The sequence below is a fragment of the Castor canadensis genome, chromosome 9 (assembly GCF_047511655.1).
Source record: "Castor canadensis chromosome 9, mCasCan1.hap1v2, whole genome shotgun sequence".
NCBI lineage: Eukaryota > Metazoa > Chordata > Mammalia > Rodentia > Castoridae > Castor > Castor canadensis.
This window is the reverse complement of record NC_133394.1, coordinates 102,535,995-102,554,752: the sequence shown is the minus strand read 5'-3', so window position 1 is coordinate 102,554,752 and position 18,758 is coordinate 102,535,995. Positions and strand designations below refer to the sequence as shown.

Sequence of the window (18,758 nt, the reverse complement as noted above, 5' to 3'; positions counted from 1 at the left end):
AAATGAGTAATTCATAGAAAAAGCAGAAATGTGTGAATATTTCTGAACCAAAATTAATATAAGCAAAAGGCAACTGAAACCTACAAAGCACTCTTGCACCCCATCTTTCCCAAGGTTAAGGCCCTAAGATTATTTTATGACTTGGATGATTTTTAAATTTATTGGACAAGAATTTGGTAAATAGTATGGTGAGATTATCTCTTATTCAGTGTTAATAATAGTGTTTAGGATATAAGAATTATCTGTTTTGTCATTGATTTCAAATTTCTCTTTAATTGAAACATTTAATATTAGTAATGAAAATTATTTGGAGCTTTGTATTTCTTGCTTCTCTTAAAATATTGCCTTGTGAAAAACTAAAACTATTGTTTAAACAACTACTGGCAGGATGAACAATAAGAACTGACTGTTGATAAAGCTTATAATTCACTCTAAATAATTAAAAGTTGATTTAACATCAACAATTCATTAAAGTAGTAATAAATACACTTAAAAATACTTGATAATTAGAAAAACTTAGACCTGGCATAATTCTTTAACATCAGATTATATTTAGCTAAACAAATATTGAAATTAATCATTTAAAATATGAAATAAAAGGAAGCTGAGAACATAAAAGTATGCTACATTTTTTTTCTGGATCAATGATTAGTAAAAATATAACTGAGTCTTGCTATAAGATATAGCCCAAGAAAAAGTTATAAGGAAAACCAAAGAAATTTATCACACCCATCAAATGTGTGGGTCAAAAACATATATTGCTTCTTCCTTGTTTGAAAAGGTGCCAGAATGTTGCAGAAAGACCCTTTCTCAAAAATAGCTTCTTGTCAAATGCATTTTAGTATAAATTGCACTCTATATGAATGAGTTTCCTTCTGATTTGAAAGATCACAAAAATAATCACTTTTGAAGAAAAGGTTTTTTATAGTGTTAATAGACTTTTCTTGCTTACTGTCTGTATCAATTCATGGAGCTTAGCATAGGGATATTTGTAAGTATTAAAGTTAGTGGGTATTCTGTCAAATTACTGTGAGTGATTTATTACAAATCTGAAGAGGACACCTGAGCATCAGCATCTGAGAGCACAGCCATATTAATCTATATGGAACTCCTTGATTCACTTATCTTTCAGTCTTGGAGTTCTAAAATCATTTTGTGGAACTCACGAGGTCACCATTAACCTGAGGCAACACTGTACTCCTTGCTTTTCCTCTGACCTTTAGCTGCCTTTTCTTCCCAAACCTTTACACAAACCATGGTGAAAACAGTTGATAAAAGACTTATTGGTCTCCAATTAAATAAAACACTTCGTAGTAAAATGATTGAGTCTCCTTAGTAAAATATACAATTTTTTAATCAATGGCTGTAATAAACACACAACTTTTTTTGCCATTTTTGAGAAGAGGAGAAGGAAGAGATGGCAAGAACAGAAGAAAGAAAACAATTAATTACTATTTAGGGCATTGTAAACAAAATCGAATATTCATGGTTAAAGAAATTATCATGAGTCACAATGAAGCAAACTGGAACTGTCAAACTAGTTATTTAGTGTCATATGGGTAAAAGCATGATTGATAGAATTTTTAAGAAATATCAATGTCAAAGATGACTGCAACTTTATACTGATGGCAGTAGGTAAAGAATTCACATTATGGGAGCTGTAGTGCCACTACTAGGAAGGTATTCAAAATTACATGCTGCAGAATTTGAGCTTGTGATAAGTGGTTAGGATAGGGTTCCAGAAAGTGGAGTTGTGGTTTTGATAAGATGTTTTTACAAAGTGAGGCCAATTGCCATTGGACATATTGATAAATAATATGATAAATAATTCTTAAAATTAGACCCATGTTTGAGGTTGAAATGAGATAAAGAATGAGCGGAAGAGGGAGGTGGCCCAATGTATATACATGTGAGTAAATGTAAAAGCAATAAAATAAATAAACATATAAATAAAATATGAAATGCTTTTAAAAGAATGCAAATGAGTTATTTCATGCAAATTATATATAAAATGTTTATAGTAATAACAATTATTATTTGATTTTGATTAATCCCAGAATATTTGTAAAATGTTTTGTTAGTACTTCTGTTCTCATACCCTTTTCTTCTTATTTTCCTACCAGAAAATGAAGAAAATTACTAATTCTCAGTGATTTTATAAATCAAAGGTGGTGCTTTTTTTTTGTAGAATTTGTTTCAAATTTTCATAGAAATGGCAATATGTGACCTGACAAAAATCATGAAAACTGTCACTGTATTCTCTTCATAGGATATTTTATATAATGAATATTGTAGCAAAAACATGTCATTGTAGATTTGAAAGATAAATTTAGACTTTAAAATAAATCTTAGATTAGTTTTATGGAAATAGCATTTATTGTTTTTTAGTGGTGAAAGAATTACTTTCAAGACAGCTAGTTGTGGAATTTCAGTACTGCCATTCTACTAAAGTTGAAATCTAAAATGAATTATTTCACTTGCTAAGATTCATTACATGGCCTGTAAAATAACAAGTATAACACTTATCTGACAGTTATTTATAGGGAATATGTGAAATAATATATGTGCTATGCTTAGCACAGCACTGATTTCATGACAGCAATTATTTTATTAGTAAGTACTTTGAAATTAGCTATTTCATAAAAGGTGAGTATGACAGAACATAAGTTTGTAATTTTCTGTTTCTTGTCATGCAGAGATTACTATTTTGTATGTACAATAATCCTGTCTTGAAGGAAAGGAGGGAATCTCACTCCTTTTCACTCAAAGCCACATTAAAAACAATGGCCCAGCATTTTAGATTTAGTTATTTTATACTTCACTAGAAGTGGAACTTGAAATAGAATCCTAGAAAGAAAAGTAACTTGATAGATCTTATTCTGAAAACTTCTAAACTTCAAATCATATATATTTACAATAGCCAAGAAATAGTTTAGTAATGTATCTTTAAGTATAATATCATTTACTGAGTTTTCCACTCTAATAATTTAGTGTGGGAAGAAAAGCAAGCAACATATGAATCTATATTCATTTTTCATTTGGATTTCTATAAAATCCTATAATATACAAATGGAAATATACTTTTATAACCAGTCTGTCCTTCCTCTACTCTATACTTTTATTATTCATTCATTTATTCTGGCATGGATTTGATATTTTTGAACATCTACTATGTAGCAAGGAACTAACTTAGAAGTTTTACTAAAATAAAAATGATAAAACTTTTATAGAGCTCACATTTTGACTTCATTTAGGAATACTTAAGAAAACCATTTTATGCCAAGGTGACTAATGTACTCATGAGAGAAAAAGAATCGAGTATATAGAGAAAGACTTAATTCCACTTTATTATGCTCCTTTCTAGTGAAAAAAAATTAAGAATCAGTAAATATTTTTAAAATTTAATAGTCTATTATTATTGGGCTTTGTCTTTCTTTGTTACTGTTGTTGGTGTGTGTGCTCACATGTTATTGCAAACAGACACAAGCAACAGCAACTTGTGTTGCTTGTTTTATAATTTAAACACCTATATGAAGCACATGTATTTGAATATTAAGAAAGTACTATTTTACAGATCACTGCCCTAGATAAGGCCTTCTTGTTTTCTTACGTATCTTACCACAAAAATCTACTAACCAGTCTCCCTGCTACTCATTTGGTTTATCTCCTTCCAGTCAGTTATTTAATGGGATATATCCAACATCACTGAAACAATCATGATCATGTCAGCTGTTGCACAAAAATCCTACGTTATCTTCCTTGAATCTTCTAAATAAATCAAACATCCCTACAGTACACTATAACTTGTAATTTTGCACCACACTCAAATCCTTAGTAAATTCCAGATGAAGTCTTGCTGGATTGTCTTTAGCTGACCCTCCACATTCAATGTTTGCTCTCACTAAATCCAATTAGTGCATCAGACTTAGTGTGGATTTTAAGTCTTCCAGGAAACTTCCCTACTCGTGTGGTGGAAAAGGCTGGATTAGTAGTAATCTAAACCTCACATTGTTTCCTTTCTTCTAGTACTTGCTATGGTAAGGGTATTTCTGTACATATATTTATTTTCATTTAGTCTTAAGCCTTTTCACAGCTTTCTGTTTATCCAATGCCTAGATCATTTCTTGGAACACAATTAGTTCACAATATGTAATTGTTGAATCACTGGATGAAAATCAAAGAAATGTCAATGTACAATTCCACTAGCACTCAGCAATTTCTTATCTAAAGCTCATAGAACCAAAAATTTTGCAGATTTAGACAGATACATTCAAAAAAGTAATATGGTATAAATATTATCTATTACATAATAATTCACTGAACTCAGTAACAGAAGCAATAAAGTTTGTTAATGTTTTTATAACAAAACATATGACTTTTCCTCCTAAGTGGAGTAAATAAATACTAATAGTTAAGCTCACATGAAATAAGAATAAATGAATGCCAATAAACAATCACATTCTGTGAATGACATATTTTACTGCCAAATTAATTATGAAATTAACAAGAAAAGCTAATTAAAGAAACAAAAAAACTTTGGCTGTAAACCTTTTTGGAATTCAGAATTATAGGATAAAATTCTTGGTCTTTACAGTTATGAATTTTTCCACATCCCTGTAATTACTAACCTTTCAATGTTTTAAATAAGTTCAGCTTATAGGTACAAAAATATGTCTTATGGTTTCTGATTTTGCATATTTGCTGAATATGCAAACCTCTTAATCTATAAAACCTCTTAATCAATTAGAGGTTACCTGAATTTATTCCTCTTCTAGTCATCTGATAATGAACTTGCTTTCCTTCAAGAGTGGTATATATCTAGTACAGGTATTAATCATTTCATGTATTATGTGAAAACATTTAAAAATATTTCCTCCTTTAATTTTATTATCATTTTATTTTAGCAGACAAAACATTTTTATCTTAAAAATATTACTCTAAAGTCATTTGTATTTGCAATAATTAAAAAAAGAGTCTTTCTGTTTTCCTGAGGTCAACATTTCAAAACCAGACTTTGGGAGGTTTTCGGAATACCTCTCAAATTTTTCCAAAATAGCTATTTTTTTAATTTATTCCTTTCATCATTTATTCACTTATCATATTAAATGAGAGGTAATTTTTTGGACACACCAATGCTCTGGACAGATTCCACTCAGTTGGAGCAGTTCCTCTTATATGGTATATTCACTGCAATTTTGAATCATTTTTCTCTCTCCATACTTACTAAAGTTGAATTTAGTATCTAGAACACAGGTAATCAAATTATAGGATATATATAATTTTTCAGGTTACTATAGTGCTATTGTGACATGGTGGATGCTAACACTTTTATTGTAATGATATAAGAACTTTTCTAGTTGTTCAGAAATTACTGTCCATATTAAATCTCTTTACAAGAGACTGAAGGAAAGTATTTAAATTGATTCTACCTTTCCCCATATGTGGTTGCAAGCCACCAGTCTTGCAACTTGGCTTTGTACGTATTGCAATGTGATATAGTAGTTGAAAAGCAGCCAGCTAACAGGAATTGCAGTAATCAAGTTGTTGAGGAAAAAAAAATCAATAAACTGAACAGACTTCCAATGTTATTATAAGACCAATGCAAGTAAAGACAAGCATCATCCCTCTTCTGCCAGCTTCAACATGGGAGGAGGAAAGAAAAAGAAAAAAAAATGACTTCATAGTACTAAAGGAAACAGTATCACTCAAAAGGCTACTAAGAGTTTAAATAAATCCTAACAGTTTAAAAACTGAAATTAATCAAAAGCCATTTCTGTCAAATGTAATTGAAATAATCAGTGATTATGAGGTCATTTATATGAATTAATAGAATATTTTAATTATTTGTGTGAATCAAAGTATGAGAAATTTTATTATAACTAGTGCTATAAAGTTTTGTTGAACTCAGGAAAAGTAGCACAGCATACAAATGTTTATCTATGGGCAAATGCTAATGAATAACCATAGTTACAGAAACCTCTTCAAATGTGAATATTTAGTCTAGCTTGGATATTGCAAATCAAACCCACTAGATTTGGCATCATTCTTTCAGTCACTGACATACTTTGTTTCTAAAAGGAAAAAGGAAAGCAAAATTAGATGAAGGAAGATAAGAGAGAAAACTGAAAGCAAAAATAAAAACAAAGAGGAAAGAAAAATTACACACAAAAAGTTTGGACTGTTCTCTTGGGGATAGCAAAGGCCTCAATCAATCTGAGGCTGCTCTTGAAATGCAGGCATACGTTTCCAAGCATTATATTAAAATTTCATGATCAATAATGCTGAAAGCTGCAAAACATACAAGCAAAATAAGTGCTGACAATTCACCAGCATATGAATTTAATAAAATGTCATCCTCTAGCCTCAGCAGTAGTTCCAGGAGGAGATGACCATCCTGATTTGAATTTGTCAAATGAATCTTCGTTTGTCAGGTAATAATAAACTAGGATAGTACCTTTTGTTCCAGGTTGTGTTTGCCCTCCAAAATACAGCAGACAATTCATATTCTAATATAATTTGACTGTTTTCAACACTAAGTCAACAAATCAGACAAAGACCTTTATAGGAAGCAAACAATATTATTTACCTCCTTGGCTTCTATACAGAGATAACATCAATATGTGAGGATTAGTTCTCAGGTAAGAAGGTTTTAATTTCAGATGTTGTGCATATGCAATCACATACCACTCATCTATCATGCATGTATATTAACATCATTGGAGCATTACTTACTACTTGTTAAGGACATTGAGAATGTTGCCTGACATAGTTATTGAGAGAGTCCTTATATTTTTACTTAAGATAGTCTGCATGTAACCAGGCACTAACAGGTAAATATTTACTAAAACATCAACTTGAACTTAAAGGAAATTCTCATTCCTAATGCCAGATTAAAACTGTGACACATATGGTGATCAAGTAGATAGCAATCTGAGTGACCATACAGAAATTTGAATTCATCTATCTGGTTATTAAATAAATGGCTTGAGAAATATGGGCAGAAGCAAAAAAACAAACAAACTATCTTCTGGTAAAATGATACAAAATCGTAGATAGATAGAAAAAGTCTAGATATTCAATACGTAACATGTGACGTGTAAACTGCAGTGCTGGTATTATTCATGCTAAATGAGATTTCAGCTGCTGTTGTCAAAATCAACCAACAATTGAGTACTTTCTGGGGTGGTAGACATAATTACCTTTTTACTCTCTATATAGCCTCTACATCATGTTGTGTACCTTAAATAAATATAATAAAATTTATTTAAATAGTTTTTTCACAGAAATGCTACATTGCTACGTGCTTTTTATCCATTGCTAAGTTGTATTATAATTTTATACTTAATATTTAAGTGGGCCATGGAAATGGGACTGAGAATTATCTTGAATTGGCCTACCTATCTAATTATCTTTCCATTCATACATCTACTCAGGCACTTAGCCAGTAGTTCATTAATTTGTTTCATTTACCCACTCAATATTCATTTTCAAAATTTACTATGTATTGGCTCTATGATCTACACCTGCATTTCTTATTTATGAAAATTCTCTGACATTTCCTCTATTTCTGTAAGCTTGAATGATAATCTGAACCTGTCCATTCTTGTCCTTTGTCTATCAATTATTTTTGTCAGTCCACTATGGTTTGTGTTTTAACTGGAAAATTTCTAGAACTGAAAGAGTGCATAACTTCTAGAGGTTACCAAGAATACATTCAAGCAAGTGGTAGAAGACTACAAAGAATGCTCTCCACCTTGAAAATTGTGATTTTATGAAAAGAGAGTTTTCAGTAATAATGTGATTTTATTTCCTGGTTGAAATGTAGAGTTTGTCTGCAAACTGGAAAATGTAGAAGAAATAGAGAAATTTCTTAACACATATAACTTGTCTAAATTGAACTAAGAGGTTATCAAAAACCTAAACAGATCCATAACAAGTAATGAGATTGAGATAGTTATAAAGAACCTCCCAACAAAGAAAAGTACAGGCCCTGAAGGATTCATTACTAAATTCTACCAGACTTTTAAAGAAAAACTTGCACCAATATTCCTCAATTATTCCATAAAGGACAAGAGGAAGAAATATTACGAACACATTCTATGAATCAAGTATTACCCTAATACCAAGGCAAGGTAAAGACACATCAAAAGACAGAAAAAGAAAGAAAGCCATAGGGCAATATCCTTGATGAACATAGACTCGAAAATCCTCAACAAAATATTTGCTAACAGAATCCAGCAACACTTTAACAAAGATCATACCACCTGATCAAGTAGGTTTCATTCAAGGGATGCAAGATTGCACAGCATTTGTAAATCAATAACTGTAAAACAACACATCAACAGAAACAAGAACAAAATTTGACAAAATTCAACATCCTCTCATAATAAAAGCTGTGAAAAAATTAGGAACAAAAGGCATATTCTCAACAATATAAAGGCTACATATAACAAACCTATAGCCAACATACTTACTGTGAAAAAACTGAAACATTTCCTCTAAAATCAGGAATGAGACAAGGGTGTCCACTCTCTACACTCTTATTCAAAATAGTGCTGGAATTCTTAGCCACAGAAATAAGACAGGAGAAAGAAATAAAAGTAATTTAAATAAGGAAGGAAGAAGTCAAATTGCCCCTATATCCAGATGAGATGATCCTATATATGAAAGACCCTAAAAACTCAACCAAAAAACTATTAGATCTTATAAAACACTTTTAGTAAAGTATCAGGGTACAAAATCAATATGTAAAAATCACTACCATTTCCATGTACAAACAATGAACAGTCTGAGAAAGAAATCACAAAAACAATACCATTCACAATAGCTCCAAAAAAATTAAAATATTAGAAATAAATTTAGCAAAGGAGGTGACCAACATATATAATTAAGCATACAAGTCACTAAAAGAAAGAAATCAACAAAGACATCAGAAGATGGAAGAACACCCCATACTCATACATTGGCAGAAGTAATATTGTGAAAATGTCTGTACTACAAAGGCAATGTACATGTTCAATGCAATTCTTATCAAAGTTCCAATGACACTCTTCACTGAGATAGAAAAGTCTATCCTAAAATTTATATGGAAGCAAAAAAGACATCAAACAGCAAAAACCATCCTGAGTCAAAACAGCAAAGCTGGAGGTATCATAATACCTTATTTCAAGCTAAGAGCCAGAGTAATAAAAACAGCATGGTGTTCATACAAAAACAGACATGAAGACCAATGGAATAGAGTAGAAGACTTGACACAAACCCACTCAACTACAGTCATCTGATTTTCCACAAAGGTGCCCAAAATATACACTGGAGAAAAGACAGCCTCCTCAACAAATTGTATGGGGAAAACTGGATTTCCTCTTGGAGATGACTGTCACAGTCTCTCACTTTGTACTAGCATCAACTCAAACTGGATTAAAGATGTTAATATAAGTTCTGAAAAAATTAAATAAATCCACGAAAAAATAGGGAACACATTGGACCACATAAGCATAAGTAATAACTTTATGAATGGAACTCCAATAGCTCAGAAATTAAGACAAAGTATTGACAAATGGAAGCTGCATGAAACTAAAAAGCTGCATTCACCAGACTGAAGAGATAGCCTACAGACTGGGAGAAAATCTTTGTCAGCTAAACATCTGACAAGGGATTAACACCTAGAATATACAGGGAGCTCAAAAATCTAACCTTTCAAATAATCAACAACCCACAAAATAAATGGGCAAATGAACTGAGGAGATAATTCTCAAAAGAAGTACAAATGGCCAGTAAACTGAAGAAAAAATGATCAACATCATGGCCACAAAGCAAATTCAAATCAAAACTGCATTGAGATTCCTCCTCACTCCAGTCAGAATGGCTACCATTAATAACACAACCAACAACAAATGCTGGCAAGGACTTGGAACAAAGGGAATACTTCTATATTCTTGGTGAGAATGTAAATTAGTGCAACCACTATGCAAAGAAAAATGAGTTCCCTTAAAAAACTAAAAATAGAACTATCATACCATCCAGTGATAACACTCCTAGGCATATATCCAAAAGAATGTACTGTAGGGTATGATAGAGTCACTTGCACACCCATGTTTATTGCAGCACTATTTACAATAGCCAAGCTTGGAAGCAGCCCAGATTTCCCACAACTGATGATTAAGAAATAGAGAAAGAAAATGTGGCACTTATTCATAATGGAGATTTTATTCAGCCATAACAAAGAAAGAGATTATGTTATTTTGCTGGTAAATAGATGGAACTGGAGAACCGTATGTTAAGTGAAGTAAGCCAAGCTCAAAAAATCAATGGTCACATATTTCCTCTTATATGTGAAAGCCAGATCTGTAAGTTAAATGTGTATATAGAACTACATATATAGTGACAGAGACAATAAATTCATACTAGTGAGTCTGTCTGAGGGAGCTACATCTGGATGTTGGGAGAGAGAAAGAAGAAGATTAAAGAATGAAAAATACTGAAACAACCTATCTATAGATGAATGTAACATAATGCACTGCACAATAACTGTTGAAAATTAGGGGAGCATGGAGATAGGGAATGACTAAGTATCTGAGGTGAGGGTGTTAATTTGATAAAATTATATACAGACCTGAAGAACGAAGGCAAGACCCCTTTGGATTATCAATATACACTTAATTTTTAAAAATGAAGGGCAGGAGGAAAAAATAAATCTTTTCCAAGGGTAGGTACCAGTGGGAGGCGGTGGGCACAAGGAAAGGGGGAATAAGGGTGAATATAGTGGATGTATTTTATATCTATATATGAAAATAGAAGAATGAAAACTGTTGAAATTGTTCTAAGAAAGGAGGAATGGGGGAAGAGGGAGAATGATGGAGGGAGTAAATTCAACTAAGATATATTTTAAATACATATGTAAATATCACAATCTATCTCCCTGTACAATTATTATATGCTAATAAAGTCATAAGTAATTAAGAAAGAAATATGGAGGTTGCTTAGAATTATTTGTGCTCAGTCAATAGTGTATATTTTTTCAATATTTTAGCCAACTTCATGCTGAAAGAGTTATAATTTCTTAAAAACAGATATGAAGATGTGATACTCAAATGAACTCTGGGGAAATGAAACATTGGATTGTGCTGTTTGGAAAATTCATTTGAAAATAGACAAGTGAAAGGAACTAGAAGCATGTCTAATTAAATAAGATAAGGAAAGCAGAAAACGAAGCACTAAAAATTACTCAGATTAAAACCTATTACTTTCCTTTACCAAAATATGCTCTTTTATGTTGAAGATTGTGGTGTTTTGACTTTTCCTCTCTGGAGTATAACCAAGTCATAACTAACAAAAATAATATATTCAAAAGTAAACATATTTTATGTGAGCACTTCTTGACGCTATGCTGATTTAAGAATGTCTTAATATGGGTAAGTCTATTTCTTATTCAGATTTTATGTCAATCATCACAGTGAAATTTTTGGTGGTTATTAGGTTTTATAACATATGAAATATATTATAAATCCATTATGTATGTCTTCCACATTTTTGTTGTATTACAAATAGCATAGTATAAGAATTGAAGTACTAACTAAAAATTGTTGCTTGCTATCTATTATTTTTTCCTATTGCTTACTGCAGGTGAAATGAAAAGCAAGTCAATAATTGTAAATTCATCATTTATCACACCTACTTTCCACAAAATCTCATATTTACTACCTCTTTTGGCAGAGTTGACTGTCATTAGTGAGTAACAGGATGGAATGGAATAATAATAAAATTCTTTACCTACCTGCTTATAAATGCCTCTCTGAAACTTGCTAGGCCATGAAATGGAAGACTTTCTCCTCAAATTTAAATTTCCTGATTTCAAATAAGTTACCAGGAATTTCAATATTAGGTTAGGATAAATGACTTAAAAAACTGCAGATAATGAACAGCAGGATTTTGGTAAATTAGTTGATTTTGATAAAGAAAAGTTTCCTTATATTTAATTATATAACAGTTTATGTTTGCAGTTAGACATTGAAAGAATAAAACACAGCATGGACAGATAGCTTTTATTCCAATATATTTCTAGTTTTATTGCTCTTATCATTCTTTTCTTTTTTCTTTTTTTTTTTTTTACTGGCACTAGGGTTTGAACTCATAGCCTTATGCTTGCTAGATAGGTGTTGTTATTGCTTGAGTCACGCCACCAGACCTTTATTGTGGTGGGATTTTTTTTTTTATTGTGTGGTGGGTTGTCAGAGCCAGCAGTGGGACCTTGCCTTTGTGATTTGGTATCTGGCCTTGTGAGAAAACTCCAAGGAACTGAGGCAAAAGTCTCAGAACCAGATGTCCAGAAAAACAACAGTGCTCAAGGTTCCCAGATGGTTTTGTGTCCTTCAGATGTAAACAAGAAAGTTATGCTGACTGTGTGGTTCTCCTGCTTCTCTGTTCCCGTTTTAAAAGAGACATAACAAATACTTAATTTTATCTGTGCTTCCCTGTGCTAATGTAACCTTGACACATGCTGTTTCTGACCAGATGCTCTCTGTGAAAGAGGAGTTTATAAAAAGCAGAAGTGATCTTCAATAAAGTGGCTATTGAGCAAGACTCAGTAGTCTCCTCATCATTTACATTTCCAGTCACCCAGGTCCAGCCAATAAATGGCAACAGTGGGTGGGAGTATATTGTGGCATTTACAAAAGTTTTTGCAATATATCAACTAAATCATACTTGAATTTACCCCTCCACCATTCTTTTTCTCTTTCCCCCTCCACCATTCATGGAACAGTTTCAACAGGTATCAATTTTCCATTTATATACATGCATACTTGTATTTGCACTATATTCATCCTCCTATACACTTTCCCCACCTTCTTCACCCTTCCACCAGTGCCACCCATGCCCCCCTCAACATATTCTATCCTCCTGTTCTCAGATTTTGGAGAAGAAAAAAAGATAAAAGATTTTTTTAATGGTGTTTTGCTCATTTGAGATTCCTTGTACTGTTTTCATGCATGTATATAGTACAACCCAATTCGTTCATCTCTAGTACTATTCACTCCTCCTAGTCCCCTTCCCATGGTGGCCCCTGCCAGTTTCATATTTCTATATTCATTCTTGTACAGAGAGCCCATAAACCACATTCAGGTTTTTAGTTTCCTTTCCCTGCCCTATCCCTCCCATGTCAACCTCCCCTTAGTATGACCCATGTCCCATAATATTGCTGTATTTGTTTTAGGTGTATGATAGCCATATGACAGAGAACATATGATTTTTTGGTCTGCTGTGCTTGACTAACTTCAGTTAACATAATGTTCCCCTGTTCTATCCATTTACCTGCAAATGACAAAGTTTCATTCTTCTTTGTGGCTGAATAAAGTTCATTGTATATAAATACCATATTTTTTTGATCCATTCATCAGTAGTAGGGTATCTTGGCTGTTTCCATAGCTTGACTATTGCAAATAGTGCTGCAATAAACATGGGTGTGCAGGTACTTTTGTTGTAAAATGACTCATATTCCTTTGGATACATCCCTTGGAATGGTATTGCTGAATCACATATGGCAGATCTAGTTTTAGTTTTTTAAGGAGCTTCAATAATTTTTTCCATAGTAGTTGCACTAGCTTACATTGCCAACAGTAGTGTATGTGGTTTCCTTTTTCCCTACATCCTTGTCAGCATTAGTTGTTGCTTGTGATCTTGATGGTAGCAACTCTAACAGGAGTGAGGTGGAATTTTAGTGTGGTTTTGATTTCAATTTCATTTATGGTCATGGATGGTAAGCATTTTTTCATGTGTATTTTTAGCCATTTGGACTTAGTCCTTTGAAAAAGCTCTGTTTCTGTTCATTTGCCCATTTCTTCATTAGGTCATTGATTTTTGTGGAGTTTAGTTTTGTGAGTTCCCTGTATATTTTGGTTATCCATCCCTTGTCATACATACAGGTGGCAAAGATTTTCTCCCATTCTGTGGATGGCCTCTTCAATTTAGAAACCATTTCTTTTGTTGTGTAGAAGCTTTTTAATTTCATGTAGTCCCATTTGTCAATCCTTTCTCTTAGTTGCTAAGCCACTTGTGTTCTACTGAGGAAGTCACTGATAAAGCTTATTGCTTCCAGTGTATTCCCTGCTCTTTCCTGCACTAGCTTCAAGCTTTCAGGTCTTAATTAAGGTCCTTAATCCACTTTGAGTTGATACTTGTATGGATCTAGTTGCAGCTTTCATCAGGTGGATGTACAGTTTTCCAAGCAATATTTGTTGAAGAGGCTGTCTTTTCTCCCCCATATGTTTTTGGCACATTTGTAAAATATTAGGTTGATGTATCTGTGTGAATTCATATCTGGGTCTTCTTTTCTGTTCCACTGCTCTTCATATCCGTTTTTGTGTCAGTACTATGCTGTTTTTATTGCTATGGCTCTGTAGTATAGTTTGAAGTTGGGTATTGTGATACCTTCAGTGTTGCTCTTTTTGCTCAGTGTTGCCTTGGCTATTTGTGTTTCAAACTGAATTTTAGAACTGATTTTTCAGTCTTTGTGATGTATGTCATTAGGATTTTACTGGGAATTGTATACAATTCTTTCAGTTGTATAGACATTTTTACTATTTTGATTCTACCAATACATGAGCATGAGAGATCTTTCCATCTTCTGTAGTCTTCTTTGATTTCTTTTTTCAATAGTTTGTAGTTTTCCTTGTAGATGTCATTTACACCCTTTGTTAAGTTTTTTTCCTAGATATTTGGTTTTTTTGAGAACATTGTAAGTGGAATTGTTTTCCTATATTCTTTCTCAATCTGGTTATTTTTGGTGTATAGAAAGGCTACTGATTTTTGTAAATTAATGTTGTATCCTACTACATTGTTGAAGTTGTATGTGCTTTCTAGGAGTTTTTTGATTCTTTTAGGTATAAGATCATATTGTCTGTGAAAATAGGTGGTTTTTCTTCTGCCTTATATATTTTTATTACTTTTATTCTTCTTCCTGTCTTATCACTCTGGCTAGGAATTTTAAGACTATGTTGAAGAGGAGTAGGGAGAGTGGGCTCCCTTGTCTCATTCCTGACTTTAGGGGAAATGGTTTCAGGTTTTCCCCATTAAGCATATGATCTTGACTATAGGTTTATCCATATAACCTTTATTATATTGAGGAACATTCCTTCTACTCCTAGTTTCATCAGAGCTTTTATCATGTAAGGTCATTGAATTTTATCAAAGGCTTTCTCTGTATCTATTGAGACGATTAAGTGTTTTTTGTCTTTGCTTCTGTTAAGAGACCCATTTTCTTAATCCATTCATCATTAGTAGGGCATCTTGGCTGTTTCCTTACTTTAACTGTTGTGGATAATGCTGTAACAAACATGGATGTGCATGTGACTTTATTTTGATGGGCTTTTCTGAGATAGGGTGTCATGAACTATTTGCTAGGAATGGCATCAAACTTTGATACTCCTGTTCTCTGCCTCTTGAGTAGATAAGAATAGAGATGTGAGCCACTGGTGCCAAGATGTTCTCATCATTCTTTTCCATTGAATCCTTATTAATTGGTGTAGACTTAATTGTGATACATTTCCCCTTCCATCTCTACTTTTATCAATGTTTATACAACATTTCCACCAATATATAGCTTTTGTAAAAGATAAGTAATTACATCAGTAGTGGAATCAGCAAACACTGGTCATGGAATTTATACAGCTTTATAGAATTCAGTAACTTTTCCATTATGACTGTGTGCCCAGATCTATGTAATATATACTTCTGGATTTATTTTTCCTTGTCATGAATTCCACTTAAAAAATAACACTTTCACATCAAGTAAATTCATCCATGTGTGAATATGTTGAGATCCAGAAACATAAATTTTAAAGTTGTTTTAGCACATTTTCCAATAGTAACAAAAGTTATGTTTGCATAGCAATGTGGGCTACTTTTACAAAGTATTTGCCATGTCAAATTAGCAGGTCCTGCAAGAAATACAGTTACTGGGCCAAAAACACAGCAAAATTTTGTTCTCATGACAAAATAGGTATGTTTGTAAGTCTTTGTATTTTCTTTCCAAAACATCTATAGCCAAAATTACAAAAAAAAAATGCCAGAGAGAGTGAGAAAAGTAGATAGTTAAGCACTCAACTTTTAGATAGTGTGTGCATGTTTGTGCATGCGTATGCATGCGTGTGTGTGTGCATGCATGTGTGTGTAGATAACTATAATATTTTTACTTTCTTTTTCATTTTTTATTTATTTTTTATTGTGCTGGGTGGGGGTACATTGTGGCATTTACAAAAGTTCTTATATCAAATATATAGTGTGTTTATTAAAGAAGAGTTCTCAAAATGAATCACAGAATTGATGAACTTCAATGACATATATAAGAATTAGAAGTAGAAATGGATTCTTATCCTCAGATTTTGAAAAATTGAATGAAAAATCAAATGCATCATCATTTTAATTGCATCTATGGCTTCCACATGTGTATTTTGCTCGTCATAGTCTGAATTCACTTGGTAACTGTGTCATGGATTGTTTCACTCCAAATGTGGGTCTTCAGTTTACTATCCCTTTCATTCTCAAATAATTTTGGTTTCTTCTTAAATTCTTAAGTCATACAGTTAATTTTCTACTTACTCTCTTTGTAAGAAGATACATTCATCCAGAGAAATCTGTTCTGTTTTCTAAAATATAGTATTTCTCCAGAAGAATTTCTTCATCTGCTGTTTCTGGGCATTTCTTTTTTGTTGTTTTCTCAATTTATTTTTTAATTGCTGAAGTGTCATTACATCATTGATAGGCCATTTCATTTGAACCATCTCTGACATGAGCAGTTCTATCTGAATAGCATTTCTGTCTTTTCTTTGACTCCCTTCCTCCTTGATTTATCTTGTCTATATCTTATATTTACAGCTTTGGTTTACAGCCTGATCATTGATGCCTTGTTTTATGTCCATTTTTCTGGTGCCTGTGAGATGCTGGAGTGCAGAAGGTCATAAATGGAGGGGTGTGTTTTACTCTGTTCTCTCTCTCTCTCTCTTTCTCTCTCTTGCTCTCTCTCTCTCTGTCTCTGGGGTTTGAAGTCACTGCCTTGCTTTTGCTAGGTAGATGCTTTCCCACCTGAGCCATGCTTCCAGACCTCTTTACTTTCTATGTTTTTGAGGTAGGGTATCATCCTGGACCATTGTGATGATCCTCCTGTTACTTTGCCTGCCTATCTAGTCTGTCAGGTGACATCATCATGCACATCAAGTAGTACCATCAAGATCAACTTTTTATTGGTTAAAGTGGGGTTTTGCAAAATCATTGCACACACTGGCCTCAAACCAATATCCTTGATCTCTGCTTCCTCAGTAGTTAGAATTGAAGTCATGAGCCACTGCTCCCAGTTGTACTCTCTTCTTCAATAATTTTGAAGAATGTTTTAGAATTCATTTTTCATAGGGAAGATTATCTGCTATTCCTATTGGAATTTCCTCTTAATTTTGAATGACTTATTTTTTTCTCAGTTCATGATGAATCATTAAACTGAAATCTCAGACAGAGAACTGAGGGAGCATGGTGACACTAATGGGGTATAATCAGTGAACATTATTACATATTTTCTACAGGTGTTGGGAATGTAACATTGGGACTTTATTCATCATCTCCCTCCTTGATTATTACCTTGAAGATATTTATTTTGGTTATCTTTTCTTTATCTTATTTAACATCTCTAGAACTTATTTGAGGACTTCTTTAAGTCAGAGATATTTTAAAGAATGGACAATTCATGTCTATGGCCATACCACCTGAATGTACCTGATCGCATCTGATCTCAGAACCTGAGCAGGGTAGGGCTTGGTCACATATGACAAATATTCACATTTTATTTCCAGTTACTACACATTTGTTAAGAGTATCAGTGACTATTATTAAATTTGTCCATTCACCATTTTATGTTACTGAATTCCGATTACTTTCTCAAGGAAGGTGACAGATAAATTCTTCTATTTCTAGTTGACTATTGACTGCTAATAAGTCTGAACTAGGACTTACAGTTTCTGGTCTGACACATAAGGAGATTGCAGCTCTTTTAATACTTTTTAACAATAAGTAAGTAAAATGCTAAAAATATTAAAAATCAAGTCTTCTAGATTTTTCTTACTTCCATGAAGTAAGCAGTTTTCCTCTTTTTGTCCTTCCACTCTGATATTTTTAGCCAGGTCTCAGATTCACAGTGATGGAGACCACTGTCCATGGACTGAAAGCCTTGAAATCATGAGCTAAATAAGCCTTTCCTTCTTTGATTTTGTATAAGTTTTAAACTTTTAAAATTGTTTTTATTAGCACATACTTATTGTACAAAGTGAGGGTGAGGGATTACACTGTGATATTTCTCTACATACATTTAATGTAATTTGGTCATATTCACCCTTTTGTTATTCTTTTTCATTACCTCTCCTAAAAAAAAGTCTCTCTTTTTTGTTCACTTTCTTACAAGTTTTGAGATGGGCTTCCTTATCTCCTCTTTCTATGTGCATGCAATGTGCTTTGAGCACATTCTCACCTTTCCTTCTTTGATTTCTTTCAGGCATTTTGTCATAGTGATGCAAGTTTGCTGCTGCACACTGTTTCTCTCTGTCTCTCATTTGATGTCTCCTTTCATTTCAGAAGTGAGTGCAAACCTAGAGGAAGCTACTTCCCCTGCAGCAACATGTCCAGGTAGTGTGGTAGTATGGACCTCTGTTACTGAAATTACTGTTTTGCTCTTTAGAAAATTATCCACTTCTGGGCCTTCAAATTAAAAAGCATTCAATTAT

The 18,758-nt window shown here is 32.8% G+C and overlaps 1 long non-coding RNA gene across 3 annotated transcripts in view; it reads right to left on the bottom strand.

The window, feature by feature from the left end:
- Positions 1–18,758, bottom strand: part of LOC141410971 (uncharacterized) — a 212,099-nt gene that overhangs the window by 22,091 nt on the left and 171,250 nt on the right. For 2 of the 3 annotated variants that reach the window (XR_012435799.1, XR_012435798.1), the window contains one exon: positions 1–18,758. This exon is cut by the window's left edge and continues 11,164 nt beyond it. This is a non-coding gene — a long non-coding RNA (uncharacterized lncRNA). The other variant, XR_012435800.1, reaches the window with a different exon arrangement.